We start from the raw sequence: 19990 nt of genomic DNA, 5'->3' as shown, positions 1-19990 counted from the left end.
TCTTGAGGTCCTGGGATCAAGCCCCGTGCTAGGCTCTCTGCTCAGCGGGGAGCCTGCTTCCCCCCCCCCCCCATCTCTTTCTGCCTGACTCTCTGCCTACTTGTAATCTCTGTCTGTCAAGTAAATAAATAAAATCTTAAAAAAAAAATCTTCCCCCCATTAAATTGCTTTTACACTTTTATAAAAAATCAGTTGGACATAGTTTTGCAGGTTTTTTCTCTGGGTCTTCTGTTGTGTTTCAGTGATTTATATGTCTATCCCACTAGATCACACAGTTGATTGTAATAGCTATATAATGTCTTGAAATCAAGTAGAATGATTCCTTCCATTCTGTTCTAAAAACTGTTTTAAAAAATTGTTTCAGCTATTTAGTTCTTTTGCTTTTCCATAAAAATTTTTAGAATAATATAACCTATGTCTACAAAAACTGTTGCCAGGATTGTGATAGGAATTGTTTAACCTGTATGCAATTTGGGAAAAATTGATTATTTTTACTATGTTAACTCTCCCAAACCATAAATATATATTTGTCTTTATACTTATTTTGGTCCTCTTTGATGTCTTTCCTCAATTTTGTGTAGTTTGTGGCATACAAATTCTATACATATATGGTTAACTTTACATCTAAGTATATTTTTTATAGATTATAAATGGTATCGTATTTTTATTTTGGAGCTCACCTGTACTTTGCTAGTACATAGAAATACAATTTCCTTTGTCTTTTTATTTTATATCATAAGACCTTGATAACCTCACTTACTAGTTCTAGAAGATGTGTGTGTGTGTGTGTGTGTGTGTGTGTGTGTGTGTGTGTGTGTGTAATCCTTAGGACTTTTTATATAGAAAAATACCTTACCTGCAAAATGGGACAGTTTTATTTCTTCTTTTAAGATTTCCATGCTTTGTATTTCTTTTTCTTGCCTTCTAGAACTTCTGGTACTATGCTGAATAAGATCCGTAAGACTGGACCAACTCCGGACATTCTCAACTTGCTCCTGATCTCAGAGGTGAAACATTCAGTTTTCTACCATTAAGCCACAGAGTATTTGTAGATCCTACTGATCAAGCTGAGGAAGTTCTACTCTTCTTATTTTTCTGAGAGTTTCATCATGAATGTGTGTTAAATTCTGTCAAATGCTTTTTCTGAATCAATGGTTATGACCATGTGATTTATTTCTTGTTGAGCCTGTTAATATGGGTGATTACATTGGTTTTCAAATCTCAAACTAGCTTTGCATCTCAGGAATCCATCCAGAGATGGATTCATCCACTTTTTCACATTGTATCATTCTTTTAATATATTGCTTGCTGAATTCTATTTGCTAATATTTTAAGATTTTTGCATCTATATTCATGAGGGACTTTGGTCTGTAATTTTCTTTTTTTGTACTGTCTTTGTCTGCTTTTGGTGTCAGGTTAATACTGGTTTCAAAAAATGAACTGGAAAGCATTGCCTCCTCTTCTATTTTCCGGAAGACATCTGGTAGAATTGGTATTAATTCTTCTTTAAACATTTGTTAGATTCCTCTAAAAAAAAAAAAACCACCTTTCCCAGGAAACTTTTTTGGATGTTTTAAAATTAAAAATTCAATTTTTAATAGTTATAAGAGAGTTCAAAACATTAATTTAGCTTGTTTTTTGGGGGGGAAGCAGTCCATTTCATGAAAGTAGTCAAATGTACCTGTATAGAGTTTTTCATATTGTTCTGTTATTATCTTGATATCAGCAGAATCTGTAGCAATCTCCTTTCTTTCACTTCTGATAATGGTAATTTGTGTTTTTTCCTCCTTTTTTCTTTTCAGTCTTCCTAGAAGTTTTTCAACTTTATTGATATTTTCAAAGAATTAGTTTTTGTTTTATTGATTTTTTCTATTGTTTCTCTGTGTTCAATTTCACTGATTTATGCTATTATCTTTAATATTTCCTCCCTCTGCTTGATTTGGTTTTTTTTATGTCTAGATTCTGAAAGTGGGAGATTAGATAACTATTTGAGAATTTTCCTCTTTTTATAATATATGCACTCAGTTGCTATAAAGTTCTCTCTCAGCCCTGCTTTATTTGTATCCTATATACTTTGACAGGTTATATATTCATTTTTTTCAAGATGATGTTTATTACTTGACAGAGAGAAAGAGAGAAAGCACAAGCAGGGGGAGTAGCATGTAGATGGAGAGAGAGAAACAGAAACTGCTGATCGGCAAACCCAACACAGGGCTGGATCCCAGGACCCTGAGATCATGACCTGAACCAAAGAAGGATGATTAACCATCTGAGCCCCCCAGGATCCCCAATATATTCATTTTTATTCAGTTTAGTGCATTTTAAAAATTTCCCTCTCTTACCCATCGATTGGTTTAATTTCCAAGTGTATGGATATTTTCCTGTAATCTTTTTCTATTATTGATTTCTGTTCAATTTCACTGGTGAAACACACACTCTGCATGACTTCAGTTTTTCAAGTTTCATTTTATGGTTCCAGTTATGATCAATCTTGGTGAACAATCCATGCACACTTGAAAACAATGTGTATTCCATTGTTGTTGGATGGAGTGTTCTAAACATGTCTGTTAGATGCTATTTGTTGATATTATTTTTGAGTTCTTCCATATCCTTGCTGATTTTCTGTAAATTTTTAAAGATTTTTATTCATTTATTTAAGAGAAAAAGAGCATGAGAAGGGAGAGTTCAGTGGGAGAAGCAGAGTCCCTGCTCAGCAGGGAGCCTGATGTGGGACTCGATCCTGGGACTCTAGAATCATGATCCGAGCTGAATGTAGTTGCTTAACCAACTGAGCCACCCAGGCACCCCTGATTTTCTGTAATTTTAACAATTGTTGATAAAGGGGTGGTTATTATTTAATAAATCTATCTATAATTGTGGATTTGTCTATTTCTCCTTTCTATCAGTTTTTGCTTCACATGTTTGCAGCTCTGTTGCTTTGTGCATACACATTTGGGACTGGTATATCTTCCTGGTAGATGACCCTTTTGCCAACATGCCTATATCATTTTATTTGAAGTAAGTTTCCTGTTAACATCTTTTTTTTTTTTTTTAGTTAACATATAATATATTATTTGTTTCAGGGATACAGATCTATGATTCATCACTCTTACACAATTCACAGCAATCACCCTGCCCAATGTCCATCACCAAGCCACCCCATACCTCCCATCCCCCTCCCGTCAGTTTGTTTCTTAAGATTAAGTATCTATTATGGTTTGTCTGCCTCTCTGGTTTCATCTTGTTCCATTTTTCCCTCCCTTCCCCTATAATCCTCTGTCGTGTTTCTCAAATTCATCATATCAGTGAGATCATATGATAATTGCCTTTCTCTGACTGACTTATTTTGCCTAGCATAATACCATCTAGTTCCATCCACATCATTGCAAATGGCAAGATTTTGGTTTTTGATGGCTGTGTAATATTCCATGTATATACATACCACATCTTCTTTATCTATTCATCTGTTGATGGATACCCAGGCTCTTTCCATAGTTTGGCTATAGTAGACATTCCTGCATCAGATTCTGCTTCTAAAAAAAAAAATCCCCGTGACACCTTGATATTAGAAATAGGCTAGGAAGCAGTCTATAAGAATGGTATTCAGCAGTTGGATCACCTGTAGCCAGTGAGGATCTCACTGCAGCTAGTAAGCAGAGTGCTTCCTATTATGCTGAAGCAAAAAAAAATCACCAAGGTTTTCCAACGTGGCTAACTGAGATCGGATTTAGAAGGGGATACATTAACAAGTCAGGAAATGACAGATGCTGGTGAGGATGCGGAGAAAGGGGACCCTCCTACACTGTTGGTGGGAATGCAAGCTGGTGCAACCACTATGGAAAACAGCATGGAGGTTCCTCAAAATGTTGAAAATAGAACTGACCTATGACCCAGCAATTGCACTACTGGGTATTTACCCTAAAGATACAAATGTAGTGATCCGAAGGGGCACATGCACCCTAATGTTTATAGCAGCAATGTCCACAATAGCCAAACTATGTAAAGAACCTAGATGTCCATCAACAGATGAATGGATAAAGAAGATGTGGTATATATACACAGTGGAATACTATGCAGCCAACAAAAGAAATGAAATCTTGCCATTTGCAACAACGTGGATGGAACTAGAGCGTATCATGCTTAGCGAAATAAGTCAAGTGGAGAAAGACAACTACCATATGATCTCCCTGTTATGAGGAAGTGGTGATGCAACATGGGGGGTTAAGGGGGTAGGAGAAGAATCAATGAAACAAGAGGGGATTGGGAAGGAGAGAAACCATAAGTGACTCTTAATCTCACAAAACAAACTGAGGGTTTCTGGGGGGAGGGGGGCTAGGAAAAGGGGGTTGGGGTTATGGACATTGGGGAGGGTATGTGCTATGGTGAGTGCTGTGAAGTGTGTAAACCTGGCAATTCACAGACCTGTACCCCGGGGGATAAAAATACATTATATGTTTATTAAAAAAATAAAAAATTATTAATAAAATAAAATAAAGTACTATTTAAAAAAAAAAGAATGGGATGCATTGACTTGTACAATCTCTGGCAGTTGAAAGGTATGGGAGAAGTAGTACTTATAAAGATTGTGGAATTGCATAGTTGTTGCTGAACAACATCAAAGCTTTAAAGTGGAAAAAAATGATAGACTAAAAATGATCACTCATCAATTTAAAGCGAAGTGTCAATACTAAAGACCATATTAGGCACTTAAAGAAGTCCTCATTAGCTTAGGACCTAATCTTATGCAGAATTTTAAAAAATATTGCATTTTCAAGTCTAGAAAATTTCCTATGCCAAAGTCAGGGCCCTGAGATGGAAGGAATGAGACCCTGAGACCTACGTTAAGAATTCTGAGTGGGGACGCCTGGGTGGCTCAGTTGGTTGAGCAGCTGCCTTCGGCTCGGGTCATGATCCCAGCATTCTGGGATCGAGTCCCACATCGGGCTCCTTGCTCGGCAGGGAGCCTGCTTCTCCCTCTGCCTCTAGCCTGCCACTCTGTCTGCCTGTGCTTGTGCTCTGTATCTCTCTCTCTAACAAATAAGTAAAATCTTTAAAAAAAAAAAAAAAAGAATTCTGAGTGGATCCAGATCAGAACTTTGAATCCCTGGTATGTCTGAATTCTCTGAGCCTGCAGAAATGTCCCATTCATTGTTAGAAGATGATTTCTGCTCTGCTTGAATAATATGCAGATGTTTCAAAAATGCAGATGGCTTACAAGACAATGCTTACCCTTCTCAGGCTCTGCCCACCTGCCTACCAGACCAATAAGTAAAGTCAAATCTCAGCATAACTGGGGATTGTCAGGTTTGCTAAGGCAACAGAGAGGTGAACTACCATGAACACCTCAATAATATGCAGCAGCAAGAACCTGGATTGTTTGCAAGGAAGGTGGTCCTGAAGATGCTGAATCAAGGGGAGCAAAATATAAAGCAGAATAAGACAGAGTTTGCTGATATAGAAACTCTCTTCCATGACATTTGGTTTAACACTCTGGCAAAGATCTTGACATCCAGTTCTAATAAGTTGCTGGCATGGCTCTTAAAAGCTTGGAAAAAGCAGTGGCCTATGTTAAATGAAGTGGAAAATTCAACAGCTAATTATGTTCCTTGGTATGGGCCTGAGGACATTCCATTTACCAAGATAATAAGAAGTGATTGGTGAGAGTGGCCAGCGGCAGTAGGGAGAAGCTCTATTAGAAGGGGCTGACAGAGAATCTGTAACCGAACAGGCTCTTTAATAGCAATGGTATGATCTTGGAGTAGTAGAGGCCAGGTGGAAGCATCTAATTGTCAGAAGCAAGGTAGGTGTAATTCTGTTGTGCAGTGAGGACAGAAAGGCAGCCAGAGGAGTCTGACGCATGGTGATCTATGGTTAAAGATGATGTGATGATTAACAGAACGTGTATATGGGAACAAGACAGACAGGGATCCAACAGAGGTGTTTTTTAATATATACAATAATCAATGCTATATATCACTGAATGAGCCAAAGATTGATGTCACTTGCCCCAGTGGGAAGATATAATCCTTTGTCCAGTTTCCAGACCTAAGGCAATTGTCAGACTTAGTACCCATCAGTTAAAAGAGAGGCCAGGTCCCTTGACGAAGAACACTGTAGTATGATAGCATATGTATACTATAGTGATTTCCCCAGTCCTTCCCCAAAAAGACTTTCCTCAGGTAATTATAAACTGAGGAAAAGGATGACATATGAGTTTTTGAGGCATGTTGGATACAAGGTCTGAATGAGCACAGAGTTGAATACCCAATGATCCAAAGCGTTGTCCTGACACTTCTGTTAAAATAAGGAAAGAGGTCAGGTAATAAGTGAAGTCTTGGCCCAGGGTCCATCTCACAGAGTCCATTAGTTCCAAAAATAAAAATAAGTATACAATGATCTAATGGTCATTTCCCTGGTACCTAAGCGCGTACCTGGAATGGACATACTCAGCAACTGGCAGAACTCTCACATTAGTTTCCCGAGCTATGAAAGAAGATGTATTATAATAGAAGAGCCCAAATGGAAACCTTGGAAATTGTCTTTCCTACCCTTGAAACACTGTAAAATAAAAACAACACTGCTTCAAGGGTGGGGGGGATGGCAACAATTAATTAACATTCTCAAAGACGAATCATACAAGCCTGGTGGTATCCATCACAACCCTGTGTTTTAAAGTCCAGTCTGGCCTTTAAAACACAAGGCAGATAACACAAGGTGGATAATATCTCAAACTTAACTAGTAGTAACCTTCAATTTTAGTTACTGTGATGATTGTGGTATCTTTGTTAGCAGATTAACACAGCCCCTGATAAGTAGTATGAAGCTATTAATACGGCAAGTGTGTTGTTTTCAATAGGTAGCAAGCAGGAAGAGCACAAGCAGTTTGCCTTCCCCATTGGAAAGACAACAGTACATTAATAGTCTTGTACCAGAGCTAAGTTAACTCTCCTACACTCTGTTATTACATAGTAGAAAATATCTGGACTATCTGGACATCCCACAGATTATCCTGTTCTATGACATTAGTGATACCACATTAGCTAGACTTAATGACTAAGAAATGGGTGAGTACTATATGCACCTCGGTAAGACACATGCACATCAGAGTATAGGAGACAAATCCTATGAAAATTCAAGCCTATTCACGTCAGTAAAGTTTTTAGGGATCCAGTGGTCTGGGGCTTGCTGAGACATCCATCCAAATTAAATATTGATATCTATTGCAGGTATGGATTTAATCTCTCTGCCCAAAGTGCCTCAGCCACTACCATTATATAAGAGAGCTATTTTACAAATGAGATGTGGCAGCAGACCCATGACTGTGGGATTCCCTGTTTTTTGTTTTGTTTTGTTTTATTAATCACATAATGCACCACCCCAAATCTGCAGGCCTGATAGGTGGAACAGATTTTGAAGGACATCATCATGTGAGGATGGGGATTATCCTTCAGGATGGGCTTGACACCTTAAATCAATGACCACCTAATGGTAGTATTTTTCAAACAGGGGAATCCAAGGTTGTGGAAGTAGGAGTAGCTTTTCTCAGGAGCAGTCCAAGTGCTTCCTGTCACTGCAACTACATGCTCTGCAGGCCTAGAGTTTCCAGTTTGCATAAAGGAAATGCTTCCAGAAAGGGGCAGAGTAATAAGAATCTCATTAAACTTTAAGCTACCACCTGGTCATTTCAGATTCCTTTTGCCAAGATGCTAGCAGACAAGAAATAGAGTCCCCAACACTGGCTGGGTAATTGGCTTGGATGAGGTAGAACTAACTGTTAGCTGATCCATGGAATGTCTCTTGATAACTTGCCTAACCAATTTTGATGGCAAAAGGACAAATGCAATATCCATAGCCTAAGACAGACATGGCAACCAGAGGCTCAGATCCCTCAAAGACAGGAAGCTGGGTAGCCCCACCACACGAGCCACCTAGGCCAACAGAAGGGCTAGCTGAATGTTAAGGAGATACAGAATGTGTGCAAGAGGAGAAAAATTATGAATGTCACGTTCAAATGCAACGTCGGGATTTGGAATTTTTCCCGCTAAACTTCTTATAAATTTCTCCAGGAAAAAAAAAGAGTAAACAGAATCCAGATGAGGTGAGGTTATGTTTCTTAGAATGTTTCTGAGACAACTCCCTATTAAACCTCCTGCATACAAATCTCTATCTCTGTCTGTTTCCCAGGAATCTTAACCTAAGACAGTATCACACCCACTGAACAAGTTGAGATCATGGGGCTATGATGTGTAATTTGGTACCACTACAAACTAACAAGTAACAAGTACTCTAAGGAAAAAAGAAAGTGCTCCAACTATATAACTCCACGTGGGAAGCCATGATGGCTTTGGGCCGGAAGTACTCAGCTAAAATCCAAACCAAGATTCATAAGTGTAAAACAATGGGTCCTAAGTTGTGGTAGTGGTGTTAAATGACATACATAAACTGAATCTCTGTAACCTATGTGGATGTATCTTGTGATATAATCACATACCTTGTGTATAATAAGATACATTACAGTATTTTGAATTCAAACTTACCTCTATTAAGTAATATTTCTGAACTGTAAAGCAAACATGAATCACTGGCACTTGAATACACATTACTCTTTCCCACACTGTTTATATCTCGTAAGCATTATCATAATAAACATATAGTCAAGTGGCAACTGGACCAAAAATAAATTCATTGTTCAATGAAACTGAAATAAAGCATTTCCCTTAAGAGTAGCAAAACCCTAGAACCAATCTAAATGTCCAACCAGGGACTTAATTAAATAAATTATGGTAGAGTATATCATCATTAGTGATGACATGAGTAGATTTATGCTTATTGACATAGAGAGGTATGATATATGGTATTACTAAGTGTCAAAGCAGTTGTAAATTACTATCATAGAGTGACATTTTTATGATAATTTATATTTAGGTACATATACATACAGGAGAAATTACAAATAGAAGTACATAAAAATGTTAATCATTAATAATTATAATTATCATTATTTTGCTTATTATCCCAGATGCTGTCAGTGTCCCATGCAGTACTCCACTGTATTATTTTTCCTGCTTTGTCAAAGATTATTTGACTTCTAATGGTTTCCTTTGTGCCTGAAATCTTCTTATCCCAGACCTGCAGAAACAGTTTGCTTGTAAGCAGGCTAAAAATGCTGAGGTGGTACCTCACCCTTGAGGTAGCATAATTCTGAGGCACTTATTTTGCAGCATTTTCCAGGGGTTTTCCATGAAATTTCTCTCTAGTTTCCTACAGTGATAGCTGGCTTAAAACACACCCTTTCTTGGCTGGATTCTCTTTCTTGTATTACTTTCCCATTACCCTAAAATATTCTGCATTTCCCAAATAATCTGCTTGCACTCAAAATATCTTGTGTTTCTGGGCTCACTCAAACTGCAATATTTGTCTGTAATTTTCAAATAGTTCTATTTAAAACTGGTTATATATGTAAAAAGTTAATAAAAGGTTAAAAAGCATTTTAATATGGGATTTTTTGGGGGTTTTTTGTTTTGTTTTTTAAATGCTTCATTTATTTATTTAGAGACAGAGAGAATAAGTGGGGAGCATGGAAGAGCTGGGGGGAGAGGGAGAGAATCCCAAACAGACTCCATGCTGAACATGAAGCCAACCCAGGGCTCGGGCCTCCATCTCATGACCCCAAGATCATGACCTTAAGAGTAGGACACTTAACCAACTGAGCCACTAAGGCACCCCCACATCAGATGTTTTATAAATCAGATGTCTAGTAACATAATCAAAAGAAAGGTAAGAATTCATTCTGTGTTCTTTAATAATAAAGGTATTTGTCTTTAAGTTTTTGTTTTAATGCTGTGATTGGGGAGCATGGAAACTATTTTGAAATACCAAAAAGGCTAATAAGTAAAAGAAAAAATTCATGTATTCATCGCAACACCAAAGAAGCCATAGAAAAAGAGGCTAGTGGGTGGAAGTCACGAGGAGAAGGATTTCTTTCAAATAAGAACTTTCTGGCAGTTAAAGTTACCCACAATGGGAATAAATGTTCTCTGGGAAAAGAGCATTTTATCAGTGATAAATGACATTGCATAAACGTAGGCTGGATGACCCCTTGTCAGGGACATTTGGCTTCAAGGATCTTTAACACCCCCTTTAACGTGGACAGTCTCTAATTTTTAATCTAATTCATCAAATTATGTGGCTGTCAGGGAACCATTCATAGTTTCTCTATGTGTTGGATTATCTGGGACTCTATGCTCATTCCTAGACCTTCAGACATGAGTGAAGGGATCATGATGGTACCTCATACCAACGGGCAGTTCACATTCACAAAACACAGAGGTGGGGAAAGTTTAGGACTCTAGATCAATCACTAAATTTGTGTCCAAAAAATGTTAGTTTAAAAACTGCCATTATTAACACTGGCTGTAGTCAGACCATGAAATGGTCTTGTTTTACATATTTTTCCAACATTTGAAATATCTTACATGTAAGCCAGAGATCATCAATAAGTGGTCAGTTTGGGTAGATAGAAAAAGACATTATGCATCCTTGAAACAAAAGGAAATACAGTTCTTCTGTATGAAGAATGCAGACATGGGAAGAAAGCCAATGTGTAATACCGTTGGATCCTCCAGTTTTACTAGGGAGTAACTTTCTAATATGGTTAAAGGAGATGAGAAAATACAGAATCATAGAAGTGGGAAAATACGTAAGGAGGGAGAGGTAGGATAGCTAAAAGCAATGAAGGTGTTTTGCTAAAACCTTTGGAATCCCAAGTCTTCTGTCCCATCATTCCCATAAGTCATATCAAACTTTCTAGATCATATACCTCATGTGTTTTGGTTTGGAATATGTGAGTCTGGAATATATGAGTCTGGTTTGGAATATATGGGTCATAACACCCAAAACATGGTTCTGCCTTCACCACTAACTAGCTTGAAGAATTAACCTTGAGAATGTAACAATCTTTCTGAGCCTTAATTTCTCCATGTGTAACATGAAGAAACAGACCACACGATTTTAAGTTTCCTTTCAGGATTAACATTTTGTATTTCCACAAGGAGGTATTCAAAACACAGAAGGAGAGATCACATACTCCTTTACCAAACAACCAAAGGCCTTATAAAATAAACTGTTCTACCTGATATATTTCCAAAATGACTTAAGCCAGTGTGATTATTCCTGATCTTGGGCACTATTGCAAGCTTCCGATAGATAGAGGTTGGTGGGGGTTCTCAGTCTCTTCCTCCACAATTTATTATGTGGTTTTTATATTGCAATCAAGTTGTAGGTCAAATTCTGCCACACTTAGACATTTTTATTAGTAAGCAGGAGTAAAAATATTCACACAACCTGCAGTGTAAGCTTTCTAAAGCCCCAGCTTTCTGTCCTTTTGAGCACTCGAGCAAGTAACTTGCATGATGCATTTGCTCGTCGCAAATGCAATGTGCTTGAGCTAATCTAGTCAAAGCCAAACGACAAAATCCTTAAGTGGCTTGTATACAGAATCAATTGGAATTCTAAGCACAGAGTACCATTCCAAAGGGTGGAGAGTAATGGGTTCACCAGATTTTTTATCCTGTCCCTATACTGTGGACGGGTTAGTATACTATTCTTAGCCAATCCACATGTCTTGAATTCTACTTATTTTACCAATGAAAAATAATCTCTAACATGCATATGTTAACAAACCCTCTGTACTGATTAAAGATATTAGGAATGCCACGGGGTGCCTGGGTGGTTCAGTCGTTAAGCGTCTGCATTCAGCTCAGGTCACGACCCCAGCGTCCAGGGATCCCGATGTGGGGCTCCCTGCTCGGTGGGGAGCCTGCTTCTTCCTCTCGCACTTTCCCTGCTTGTGTTCCCTCTCTCACTGTGTCTCTGTCTGTCAAATAAATAAATAAAGTCTTAAAAAAAAAAAAAGATATTAGGAATGCTGCCTGTGAAATATGAGTCTGTTTGTTTGGTATTTGATTTTTGGGTACACTACTGACGTGCATATACCCAACTCAGTGTTAATTAGCTTGCCTGGGGTGTAAATTAAAATGAAAAATCATACTGCTCATAATGAACTATTCTAAGATAAATTATAGATGTGTAATGATATAATATGAAGACTAAGGACTACTAGGAAGGACTGCTCTCCTAAAAGACCTGAAGTTGCACCATTCATTATTTTTGTTAGATAGTGTTCTGTGACATTCTTCATGTACTCCTCCTCTCCATCCCCTCTTTACCATCCCTCATCCCATTTTTCTTTACCATTCTTATTACTGTCCTCTTATCATTCTTTCTATCCTCCTCTCTTTATCATATAACATTCTTTTGTGATAGGATTACATAGTGGACTAAGATATTAAGAGTTTAGTGTAAATCATGGTAGTATTATTTTGGCCCCTTTGTTTATGTCTTACACATATCTGGCAAAACCTTGACTCTTGATTAGTTCAATAATCTCCCTTCTTCATTCATACACCTGAGCTTCTGAACCTTGCTAGAGAAAATCATATAATTATGTGTTTCGAAGCCACAAAGAACCCTAGACTTCAACTTCAGCTAGCTTTCAAGGCATTTCTGTATGTACTACAATGTCTATTTAAGGCCCAGGAGAATAAGGAATCCTGAGATAATATTAAGTGTATCACCGCAATGATGAGCCAGTGATGGGGTTCTGGCCGGGCAAAAGAGCAAAGCTTCCCCTCTCGTCTTCTCCTTCCATACTAAAGCATTCCTAAGCTACCACCATTTCTATGTGGTTGCAATGGCTTTTTTGCTTCCATACTTACCCCCAAGTGTCTATTCTCCATATAGCAAACTGCAGTGATCTTTTAAAAATGCAGATCGGACCACATAATTCCCCTACTTAGTCTCAATGGCTTCTAGCCATACTTAAACAAAAACCACTTCTTATTAAGGCCTATCAGCCCCGCACGATCTGGCGGCTCCCCACTCCTCTCTATTCGCACTGGTGTTCCTGCCAGTTGTCAAACCTAAAGCATGTGCCCACTTGCTGATCTCTCGGACTGGAGCACCCCTCCTTAGAGTCTGACATGGTTTCAGTTCTTTCAGGACTCTGTTCATTTGTCACCTTCCTCTATTCCATTCCTGTCCTCTTATACCCTTAGTCCAAACACTGAGAAATATCAGTGCTAAGAGGTTCTGTAAGGGAATTTTTGATGCTTCAAATTACACGTTCCATGTAACTATTCCATGTTCTGTTCCTACTGTGTCATTGGGCCTACAACAGGTCAGCATATGGAAAGACAAATATATCTTTGCATCCATCAGAAAGGTAGAAACTTGTTAAAGCGATGGTTTAGAATGGCAAGGAGGGTACCGGAGGGGAGGCTGTTTATCTGGTTTTACCTACAAAGTCCTGGATGGTTTTATTTTAAAATCTTTTATTGATTTTAAAATCTACATACAGCATAATTCACTCTTTGTAAAGAACTCTTCTATGAATATTGCTATGCCTAGAGTTATAGATCCACCCCAACAATCAAGATATAATTCAGTTCTATCACTCCTCAAATTCCCTTAGGCATGACTGCTTTGAAATCAACGTCTTTTCTCACCCTCCCCCAGCCCCCACAATCACTTAGCTGTTTCCTATCCCTATAGTTTTTAGGCTCTGAGACTTCTGAGTCTAACTGTTATTCAAGGTCGAGCTAGTCCTGATGATCTGCAGACAGTCAAACCTATCCTTGCTTGCAGAATTACTGTTGACCATGACTGAGAGAGTGTTAACTGGATGTATTTAATAAATTACACCCAAGCTTTCCTGGAGATACCTTAGCTGGGATGGTCAGAAGAATAATTCCTATCCTGGTCTGCCTTAGCCCAGATTCCTCCCCTCCTATTTTGCCAGGATTCTGCCAATTGCCTTCATCATATCAGTTTGGCCCCTCATACAGTTACTTCTTTACGTCATGTTCTTAACACTGGTTACAGTATTTTTCTCCTTGAATTTATAACTGCCCAAAGTTTCTTTTAAGCATAGAATCATTGTCACTGAATTGCAGAAGGTCACTCTCTGATGATGTCTACAAACATTTTCTTCAGCTCCCTGTCTCTTTCCGTCAGAGTCCTGCCCTGAGACTATGCTCCCTGGCTCAAGCAGTGGTTGCTTCTTGAGTGCTTGGTGCTCTGTTGTTAGTTTTCTGGTTTGCCCTATCTGTGTTTGGGATGTGTCCTGGAACTGAAGGTTTAAGTGCTAATGTCCAATGTAGAGCCTGGTTACTGCAGCCCTGGTGTATTCTTTTTATTTGACCATTTCATACCTGCTAATCATTCACACCCACTGAGACGTCTGGCCCATGAATCACACAGTAGAATTGAATTTCCCAGGAATAGGAAATAAGAAATAGGAACAACAACAAGAATCCACAGGTTAGTTCCTGTGCCACAGGTTAGTTCCTATAGCATCAACACTAGGGGTTAACATATCAGGCAGGGTAATGGCAAAGTGGCTTCAATAACCATTGATGAGTCAGAAAGTCACGAATCTTTGTCCTGCACATATTAGAAGGACTACACTGGGTTCTAGCTCTAATTTCACCTTGGAGGCTCTTTACTTCCTAGTTCCAGCCATTCCTCACAAGATCCTTGAGGGAGATACACGCCTATGCAGGAGCAGTGGAAAACCAAGCAGCACTTCAATTTTACACTAGTGGCACCAGATGGCCTGGTTTGCTAGGACAGTACTAGGTGTCCAGGTATAGTTATTGGTAGCACTATTTTTACTCTCAAAATGTACCAGTTTTTATTATTACTTACATAGACTACCTCAATTATATACAGCATACATGCAGAACATATAACTCCCCCACTAATCAGGAGGCAATATGGAACCATTGGAAATTAGACAGACAGAGAGAAGGGTACAGGGTCAAAGAAAGAACCAAAACCATGCCTAGTATTGACAAGTAAAATTGGCAGACAGAATTTTATAACACTTCTCAGAGAGGAAGCAACACACCCATAATGGTATTTAAGAGGGAGTTTGAGTTTTTATAAATATAGAGTAATGAGAAATCTGAAAACCCCTGAAGCTAGAGAGTGACATCACAAAAAAAGAATGTGAGGGTTGCTGGGGGGAGGGGGGTTGGGAGAAGGGGGTGGGATTATGGACACTGGGGAAGGTATGTGCTTTGGTGAGTGCTTTGAAGTGTGTAAACCTGGTGACTCACAGACCTGTAGCCCTGGGGATAAAAATAAATGTTTATAAAAAATAAAAAATTTAAAAAGAGAAAAAGAAAAAAAAAGAATATAAAAAAATATATATAATGGAAAAAAAAAAAAAGAATGTGGTCATTCAGGAAGCTCTTTAGATTGGACCAGAACAGAGACCGATTCCTTAACTAACATGGTTGAAAGAGGCCCTGAAAGATTATAGCAGAATTAATTATATAGCAGAGGTCCTTATCTTGAGTTCATCGATAGACTTTGGGATCTATGTCACTTCCGTGAAACATAATTAAAACTTCTTGTATATATAAAATTTTCTGGAAGATCTGTCAATAGTTTTCATCAGGTTCTCAGAAAGGTCCAAAAACGTAACCACTGCTTTATGATGTTCTCAGTTTTGGTATATATTTTAAAATATATTAAAAGGTAGCTGGTTCTCATTCCAGTGTTATACTATTTGATCATTTTTAAGACATCTACCAGTAGTTTCATAAAATCCCGAGTTAACTAGGCTTCACTGGGCTAGGTGGACCCAACCTGGGTTTTATAATAATGATTCCAATATCCACAGTGGAAAACAGAAATGGATAAACAGCACTGTTAACAAAAAGCTCTCTTAAAATAGCTTCTTTCTTTCTTTCTTTCTTTCTTTCTTTCTTTCTTTCTTTCTTTCTTTCTTTCCTCCTCCTCCTCCTCCTCCTCCTCCTCCTCCTCCTCCTCTTCTTCTTCTTCTTCTTCTTCTTCTTCTTTTTAATAGGAGGGCAGGGCAGAGGGAGAGAGAGAATCCCAAGCAGGATCCATGTCCTTGCAGAGCTCAACATGGGGCTTGACCCCACAACCCTGAGACAATTAGCTGAACCAAAATCAAGAGTCAGACGCTGAGGACACTTTTGTTCCTTGACTTTTAGTTTAGTTTATTCCTTCTCGCTACTGTATTTGTGAGCCAGCTGAGCTAGGGTGTAACTGGTTGATATATTTCTTACTTGTAATAAAATACTAAATGGTAGGCCCCTCTACCATTATCTACCAGTATCTGGATGCCCTTGTGGAAATAATGTAACTTCTCTGAGCCTGAGGCTCCTTATCTCCAGACATGATGAGAGCACTGGCTTACATTAGAAGTCATCAGAGGTTTCTTCCAGCTGTGTGACTATATGGCCTTTGTTCTTCTAGAAAGGCATTTATATTTACCATTCTCAAGTTTATACAACAAACTCCTGGGGAGGAGAGGCACTTTATGTTCATTCAAGACAATATCTAAGGCAAAAAGTATATAAAAGATAAAACAGTGAATGAGCAGCTGGAGAGAAGTCCTCTCAAGAAAGCCATGCTTCACTAGTCTCCTGGCTCCATGAAAAGATTGCTTGGCCAAATTATAGGAGTCATTTTGGACCACCTACCATAGTGTTCAGAACCATTATATCATGCACTAAAGGTCACACACATGCAGCATGAATTCTCTTACCTATTTATACCTTCAAGGTTTGTCTTTGTGATCTCTTCTGTATCATCTTTCCTACCATGTACAAACAAATGAAAAACTAACCCAATTTCTAGTTCTCAGTGGCAGAAGTCCTGGCTTTCTTGCCCTCTTCCCTCTTCTGGGCACAGAAGTTCTTCTTGCAGAACTCCTATCCTTCCGGCCTGCTTTCTGAAATATGAGAAGGTTCTGGTATTCATAAGTAGGTCACATCCCCTACTGAGAGTACCAGAACATGGCATGTGGTAGGAAGAAGAGCATGTGAGGTTAGAGGGTTATAGCATTATGTCAGGCAACCATACCCTAGTTGTAGACAACATGTTATAGACAACATTCCCCAAGGCTGAAAGTATCCCTTCCGGTTGCAGTTAGTATTAAAAATGGGTACCCCAATCAGACAAAATTATGAGGCTTTCATATCACTTCAGTCCTAGCCAAGCAATGGCCACTTATAAGCATTATTATTTAATCATATGCAAGTTGTTTTCATTTTGACAGTTGTGCTGGATCTGAAGAATATTACCACCTTTACTCATACCTCTAATATCTTAGATGATGTCTCTGGAGGTTCAAAATCCAGTATAACGCACTCGAGAAATAAATCTCGTGTATTTCACCCCAGAAAAGCAATTTTTGATATGTGCCCTGCCATACAACATCCAGATCCAAATAAGACCACTGTTCCTCCTTCACAGATATAATTTTTGTCTTCATGAGTTAGTACAGAATTCTTTCTTCTGACTTCAGCTGGAGTGTAGCAGTTTTCTGTTCTTACACAAATTAGTGATTATATAAAAAACCTGCATATGTTTCTTGCAATCTGAATTCTTATTGCTAAGAACCAAGAGCTTTGTATCTGCCTCTAAAATACACACACACACACACACACACACACACACAACACACACACTGATGTTAACAATGAGGGGGAAAAAGGAAACTTTTTTCTGAAGTGAACAGGAAACATTCTCAAGGAAAGATCGTGTGTTAGACCACAAAACAAACCTCAAATTTAAAAGGATTGGAATGGAGATGTTTCTAAAAAAAAAATTAGAAATCAATAGCAGAAATAAATTTGGAAAATATAAAACTATCTCTATTTTATTTTATTTGTACACAATCTTGTACATAGAAAATGCTAAGGAATTCACACAATGCGCTACTAGAACTAAGAAAAGAATTCAGCAAAGTTGCAGACCACAAGACCAATATAGAAAAATCCATTTCTTTTCTATATACTAGCAATGAACACTTTGAAATAGAAATTAAGAAAAGAATTCCATTTACAATAGCATTAAAAGGTGTATAATACTTAGGAATAAATTTAACAAAAGAGCAAGACTTATGCAATGGAAATTATAAAGCATTATTAAAAGATATAAGATATAAATAAATGGGGAGACAGCTCACATTAATGAATTAGAAGACTTAATATAGTCAGGATGGCAATACTCCTCCCCAGGGTGATCTACAGATTCAACATAGTCACTATCAAAACCCCAGCTAGTTTTTTTTTTTTTTTTAAGAAATTGACAAGCTGATCTTAAAATTCATATGGAAATACAAGTAATCTCGAGTAGCCAAAACAATCTTGAAAAAGCACAAAGTTGAAGGATTCATACTTTCCATTTTCAAAACTTATTACAAAGCTACACCAATGAAAATAATGTATTTTTGGTATAAAGGCAGGCACACAGATGAATCAGATAGAATTAAGAGTCCAGAAAATAAAAATCCTCTATTTATGGTCAATTGATTTTTCAACAAGGGTCCAATATAATTCAATGGGAAAAGGCTCATCATTTCAACAAATGATGCTGGGACTAAAGGATATCTATGTTCAAGAGAATAAAGTTAGACCCCTCCCTCACACAATATATAAAAATAATTCAAACAGATGTGGAATATTTGTCATAAATAAATAGCAAAAACCCAAATAAAATAAAATTTAATTTTTAAAAATTTTTAAATTTTAAAAAAAGTGTGAATTTTATGGCATGTGACATATCTCAATAAAGCTGCTATTTTTCAAATGTCTGGCACAAAGTAGACATTTAATAAATATTGTTTGGTCTCATTCCCATAAGCCTAAATTCAGAATACAGAGCTGAGACTATTTCCTGCCCAGGATTTAACAACTTCTTTCTCCTCTTGCAGGATCAGGTAGGAGTGCCCGAGGGCTGCCAGTGAAGGAAATTGGAAACAGCTGTCCAGGTTGTTGGATGGGGGGAAAGAGCTGGTAAAGAATGAGGCGTCCAAAATTAGGGAAGAGATGCAGCTTCTCTCTCCAGAGGCCATTCCAGACAATAAAATAGGGGGAAGAATAGAGAAGAGAAATTGAGACTAGAGAACAGTGGCTTGTGATCTGGAGACAACTTAATTCAATGAACAGCTACTTACATTCTCCTCTCTATGTTTCATTTGGCTACTAGCTTGATTTCTCATAGAGCAAGGAGATGCACCCCACTGCTTATACTCAAGTTGATCTAGTCATTTTCCTGCCAGGAAAACTATATCTTTTCTGGTTTCATTGACATATAACTATCCCTTTAAGGTGTACAACATGCTCATTTGATATATGTATATATTGTGAAATGATCACCACAGTAAGTTTAGGTAACATCTATTTAAGATTTTATTTATTTATTTGACAGATGGAGATCACAAGTAGGCAGAGAGGCAGGTGGAGAGACAGGAGGAAGCAGGCTCCCTGCTGATCAGAGAGCCCGATGTGGGGCTCAATCCCAGGGCTCGATCCCAGGACCCTGAGATCATGACCTGAGCCGAAGGCAGAGGCTTAACCCACTGAGCCACCCAGGCATCCCTGGTGTATGATCTTTAAATAAAAATAAACAAACTACAAATCTACATTTTCTGCCTAGATTCAGATCAAATAAAACAAGATACTAAATTATTTAAAAGCTAGTATACAATTTAGATTTTTAACTTATCAAAGTACATTTCTATTAAAGAAAGAAGGAAAGGACAAAAAGTGACTTGTCCTTTTATGACAGATGTTGAGCTTGAAGGAAAAGTATGGAAGTGACAGAAGCCACTTGTACTGCTTAGAAATTATTTTCCTTGTTGACGGCAATAAACGTCTGTTGATAGAGTAGATCTCACCAAAGTTTGTAACTATGTGTGGTGACAGATGTTAACTAGACTTACTGTGGTGATCATTCTGTAATGTATACAGATATTGAATCATTATTTTGTATACCTGAAACTAGCATAATGTTGTGTCAATTATGTCTCAATTTTAAAAATAACAAAATAAAAAAATATATAGGAGCAGACACAAAAAATTCTATTCCCGTGTAATAACCAAAATTA

The sequence above is a fragment of the Mustela erminea genome, chromosome 5 (assembly GCF_009829155.1).
Source record: "Mustela erminea isolate mMusErm1 chromosome 5, mMusErm1.Pri, whole genome shotgun sequence".
NCBI classification, from domain to species: Eukaryota; Metazoa; Chordata; class Mammalia; order Carnivora; family Mustelidae; genus Mustela; species Mustela erminea.
This window is presented reverse-complemented; position numbering follows the sequence as displayed.